A 6000-nucleotide genomic window follows, 5' to 3' on the forward strand; every position below is an offset into this window, starting at 1 on the left:
ACTGTGACAAATGACCTCATTCCCTCTCTCCACCACCGCTGGAAGTAACTAAATCTATAAGGTACACACAAGGGTCCATGAACTGAATTGGCAGGAGTACTTTCTTCATCCAGACCTAGGAGTTCATAGATCTAGAACTCATCCCCTTCAAAGTTTAGAAGGAATGTTCCTCGTTCCATCTGGATGAAGAAGATTCCAGATTTAGAACCCATAAGATGTAGTAGTGTTCCTCATTCCACCTGGGTGGAGGAACCCCAAGCACTATCAGAGGGGCAGTGAGCATGGCAGCAATACCTTAAATACTGGATCTGGATAGCCCAGGGAACATCTGGGTATGAATTCTGCCTCTGACATTTATCTGTGAGACTACAAGCAAGTAACTTTACCTAAGCCTTAATTTCCTTATATCAAAGACGCATGAGACTCAAGAGTAGTAAAAAGGAAAAAGCAAGATCTCTGACACATACTAGCTGTGTGACTCTGGGGAAAGACACTCAACCCCTCAGTGCTCTAGGCTAGTGGTTCTGAAAGTGTGGTCCAGAAACTCCTTACGGGATTCTTTCAGGGGGTCCATGAGCTAACTATTTTCTTAATAATACTAAGATGTTTTAATTTCTAATAAAGTAAATATTGGTTAAATATAACCCCCATAAACAAAAGCTTTTTGGGGACCATAGTAAAAATTTAAAAGTAGGGAAGGGGTTTTATTGATCACTTGGTCCAACCCTCTCATTTACAGATGAGGAAACTGAGGCTCAAAGGAGAAAAAAACATTAAAAATTTTAAGCTTGAATCTACTGAGATGATGAAGTAGTTTGGGATGTTTTTAGCTTTAATCAGATTAGGAAATATAAGAAGGTATCTTCCCCCACTCCTTTGTAGAGGTAGAGGGTCCAACAGATGTGAAAGACTACATAAAATGTCAAATTTTTTTTAAAATTGAATTGTTAGATTTTGCTGAATTTTCCCCCTCTCTTTTTAAAATGTTATATGGATGGGGGGGGGGGAGATGAAGGAAATTTAGTTGATATAAAAGCAAAACATAGCAATAAAGCTTTTAGAAAAAAAATTTTTAACTTTACTGACAAAGGTCATTACTTAAATATCAGAAGCAGAATGTGAATGTGGGTCTCCTCAGATTTTAGATACAGTATTCTTCCCAACCTATGACCTTGTTCTTTTCTGACTTCTTTCCCCCGACTTCATTTTAGCCTGAGTTAGGTTACCTACCTGTATCTACCTATGATCCTACACACCAGTTTCTTCTTTACCCGAAAAACCCAAATACCCAAAGCAAAAAAACACCCTCCCAAGAGTAACATTGCCCATGTCTGAATTGAAAGGAAGTTAATCTTACTGAATTCAATTAAATTATCACTTATTAAACACCTACTGCATGCCAAGTACTTTGGAAGTAAAAACAGGATGCTGTCCTCAAAAAGCTTACATTCCACTGGGAGTGGGGGTGGGGTCTTAATCTTTTTTGAATTGTGAGCCCCTTTTGTGAGCCTGTGGACTCCTCAAAATTATGACTTTAAGTGAATGAAATAAAATACATTGGCTTCTGAAGGAAACTAATTATACTGGAATAATTTTCCAAATATTTTTCCTAACTTCAGACTCCAGATTAAGAACCTGTATACTAAGAGACTAAGAAATGTAAACAAATAAATTTTAACAAGGGCCATCCCCAAAGTCAGGAAGACCTGAGTTCGAATTTGATCTCAGACACTTACTCACTGTGTGACCCTGGACAAGTCATTAAATTCTGTTTGCCTCAGTTTCCTCATCTGTAAAATGAACTGGAGAAGGAAATGGCAAACCACTCCAGCATTAGCCAAGAAAACCCCCAAATGGGGTCACAGAGTCAGACGCAACTGAAATGACTTAACAACAAGAAGTTATAACAAGACAATTTGAGCACAAAGAGAGCATTAACAAATTGTGGCAGGGGAAGAAGGAAAGCAATCATCGCATGCAATGGAAAGAGCCCTAGATCTGCAGTCAGAGTACTTGAGTTCAAATCTGTACTAAGTCATTTACAAGTTGTGTGACTTTAGAAAAGTCATAAGCCCTCTGGACTTTTGGTTTTCTCATCTAAAAAAATGGGGGAATTGAACATATCAGTTTCTAAAATCCCCTCCAATCTCTAATCTTATGAAACAAGGAAGGCTTCCAAGAGGATGTGACCTATAAAAGAATATTCTTCAAAATAAGCTAAAGATGCTGAGAGGCAAATGTGAGGAAAACATGCATCCAAGGCACTGGGGACAGTTTACACAAATGCACTGAGGCAAAAGATGAAATGTCAAGGTTTGAACATGACTGGTAGCCCAGTTTGACTATAATGTAAAGTGAATAAATGGAATTCATGTACAGTAAGCTAGAAAAGTAATCAACCAATAAGCACCTATTATGTAATACGCATTGTGAAGTAAGCTAGAAAGGTAACTAACTAATCAATACCCATTTATTAAGCACCTACCATGTGCTAGGCATTGTGCTGAAATGGGAGGTAAGCTAGAAAGGTAATCAATCCATTAATAAGCATTTATTAAGCACCTACTATGTCCTAGGCACTGTATTAAACAGTAGGTAGGTTGAAGCTAGACTTTAAATGTCAGAATATGGAGCTTATCTTTTGAGAGCAGAAGGTCTTAATCTTGTATACATGCACCCTTTTAAAAATACCTGATCACTATTTCAATATAACTGATTTCCAATATGATCCTATGTGTTTTATTTTATGCATATAAAAATGTTATTCTAAAAGGATTCCATTGGTTTCACCAAACTGCCAAAGGGTGACACCAAAAAAATTTTTTTAGAGACAGATGGTGATGTGATTTAAGATGCTTCTCCTCTCATTTTTTTCCCCACTAATATAGATACCTTGATGTTATTCTTTTGTCTTTACTTTGTTCCTTTTCTCCCTTCTCTTTCAAAGTTCTCTCCATGTTTTTGTATAATCGCTTTTTTTCCCTTCTGAATCCCTGTCCCCACCTTTGAAAAACAAAGGGAACTCCCTGATTTATTTGCAATGCTCAGGGTAGGCACTGGCAACTGAGACACAGTAGATGCCTCTGCAGGTGTGAAAGCTGGAATTGGATACGCAGCAGATCAGCAACACTATATTCCTTTAAGAACAAGCCGCGTAAAATTAAAGTTATTCCAGATGAATAAACATGACAAGAAGTGACATGCATTCTGAACACAAGCTGTTTTACTGGTATCCCAGGTCAATCTAGACTCAACCACAATTTAAAAAATAAAAATCCACTGAATTCCAATCATCTGGTTCAGTTTTTAACAGGCATGAGGGAAAAAGAAGAGTATACCGAATAAAGTGTTTGTTGTAGCTGGTGGTGATGGTGATGGTGGCAGGTTGTTTTTCAAACAGGGCATAGTAACAAAAATAAAGAAGAAAAAAGACATAGCATAGGGATTGGTAATGCAGAGTCTGTGAATTGTTTTTGAAAATTCTTTTTGAAAAATAATACAATATAATTGATTTCTTTTATAAGTCTGACTTTTATTTTGTGTCTTTAGAAACATGTGCTTCGGGGCGGCTAGGTGGTGCAGTGAATAGAGCACTGGCCCTGGGGTCAGGAGGTCCTGAGTTCAAATTAGGCCTCAGACACTTAACACAAAAACTAGACAAGTAACCTAGGGTAAGTCACTTAACCCCAATTGCCTTCCCATAAAGCAAACAAAACAAAACAAAACCAAAAAAAAAAGTGTGTTTCACCATACTGCCCAAAGGGTCCAGGACAACAAAGAAGATCAGGAATGCTGGGTACAGGACTTTTATGACCCACACAATTTAATCTGATCATTAGTCCACAGAGTCTGGAATTTAATACCAGGCAGTTTTTTTCTCGACCCAATTCACAGGCTTTTAAGTCCTGAAATATTAAAAAGAGGCATCACATGCTTTGATCCAGAAGAGAGTTCCAACAAGGGGATCCTCTGGATACCGTTAGAGTGAAGGTCTCCCATCACCTCCCTGGTTAGTTTCAACAGATAGCTGTTATGTGAACCTACTTCCATTGTTTTCTTTGGTCCACTGCCAATTTATTCAGAAGAGAACTTGGGAAATCAAGTCAGAGATTGTATAATCACAGCCTAAGTTAATACTTTCTCAGTGTGCCAGGTGGTAAAGAAGAACAAACGACAATAAACATTTGTTTAGCACTTCATCAATGCCCCTTAATGCTTCCAAAGCATACATGTTCATAACACACACGCACATATATGTACACACTGTAGTGCATATGTAATTGCATGTGGTACACAGTGCATAGCATGTGTATTTGTACATATGTGTTTTGTGTGTGCACACATGCATTTATATGTCCACCCACAGATATGTGTGCATGAATGTATGTGTACACACATGTTCTCACATGAGCTTCACAACAACGCTGTGAGGTAGGTGCTATTAGTATCCTCACTTTTGTGTTCAGTCATGTACGCCTCACCATTTGGTGTTTTCTTGGTTGAGATACTGGAGTGGTTTGTGATTTCCTTCTCCAGCTCACTTTAGAAATGAGGAAACTGAGTTAAACAGATTTAAGTGACAAGGCATTCCTTCTCCAGTTCACTTTACAAATGAGAAACTGAGGTAAAAGGGCTAATTGACTTGCCCCGGGTCACACAGCTAGGAAGTGCCTGAGGTTGAACTCACAAAGATGTATTCCCGATTCCAAACTCAACACTATCCATTGCACCACTAAGCTGCCTCTCTTTATAGATGAGGGAACTGAGGCCCATAGAGGTTAAGCCACTTGGCCAGAGTCATATAGTTGCTAAGTGTGTCTGAGGCTGGATCTGATCCACCACCCCCCACTCCCCATTCACTGAGCCACTTAACTGCCTGTTGATATAATCTTATGATAATTAATCTGCCCTTTCAGATGTGTGTCATCAGGAAAAGAGAAGACAGACAGGACAGAGCTAGATCTTGAAAGAAAGTAAAAATTGGCTAAGCAGGACATGAACAAAATACAAATGCAAGTCGTTTAGGAGTTGATAAGTAGAGGATTAATGATAATAATGATAATGACAGCTAGCATTTACACAGCACTTGAAGGCTAGCAAAGCACTTCATGTTCTCATTTGATTCTCCCAAGAATCTCTCTGACATAGGTGCTATTATATTCCTATTTTATAGATTAGGAAACTGAAGCTCAGGGGTCATAGGGAAATAGTAGGAGACAAGAATGGAAAGTTAGGCTAGGGACAGAATCTTGACAGAGGGTCAAGAATGATAAGCAAGGGAATTTGGTTTTGATATCGTAGATGATAAAAGACAACATACGCTTATGTGTATGAAGGGGTGGTTAATGACTGTTTTAGACATAAAGATGACATGCTTTAAATGGTATTATAGGAGAATCCATCTGAGAGTAATATTTAGAATAGAATGGAATTAGGGGTCTGGAGAAAGAAAGGGAAGGCAAGTCAAAGATTCCTAAGTTAAACCCTGATGAGTAGTTTTAAGATGTTGACACAGAAATCAAAGGTCACAAAAGCTACGAGATTTTTCTAGAATAGATCCTAGAAGTTAGTGAAAATAAAAGTGCATTTTATTCCCATCCAAATTCATGGATCCCTAAACTTTCTACAGGAACCCAAGGTAAAGGACCCCAGCTGCAGAGGGATCACAATACAATGAAGTTGCTTGGTTGAGTTAGTTTTTGAAATGTTGGAGATAAAGAATCATAGCAAAATATTCATTTTCTTCTTATGTTTACTATATTTAATCCTGTTTTGCAGTCAATGGATTGGATTTGGAATCGAAGGCTCTGAGTTCAAATCCCAGCCCTGTTTGGGGCAGCAACATGGCTAAGTGGATAGATGTAGACTGTTGGGCCTGGAGTCAGACTCATCTTTGTAAGTTCAAAGCTGTGTAATGCTGGGCAAGTCATTTAACACTGTTTGCCTCAGTTTCCTCATCTGTAAAATGTTCTTGAGAAGGAAAGAGAAAAACAAAACAGT

General features: G+C 38.3%; 1 protein-coding gene across 2 annotated transcripts in view; it reads right to left on the reverse strand.

Annotated features, from left to right (window-relative positions):
• Positions 1 to 6000, reverse strand: part of KITLG (KIT ligand) — a 126348-nt gene that overhangs the window by 49764 nt on the left and 70584 nt on the right. The window lies entirely within an intron of this gene.

Source organism: Petaurus breviceps, unplaced genomic scaffold (assembly GCF_028583685.1).
Source record: "Petaurus breviceps papuanus isolate PSGF00001 unplaced genomic scaffold, PetGlider_PUasm1.0 225, whole genome shotgun sequence".
Lineage (NCBI taxonomy): Eukaryota > Metazoa > Chordata > Mammalia > Diprotodontia > Petauridae > Petaurus > Petaurus breviceps.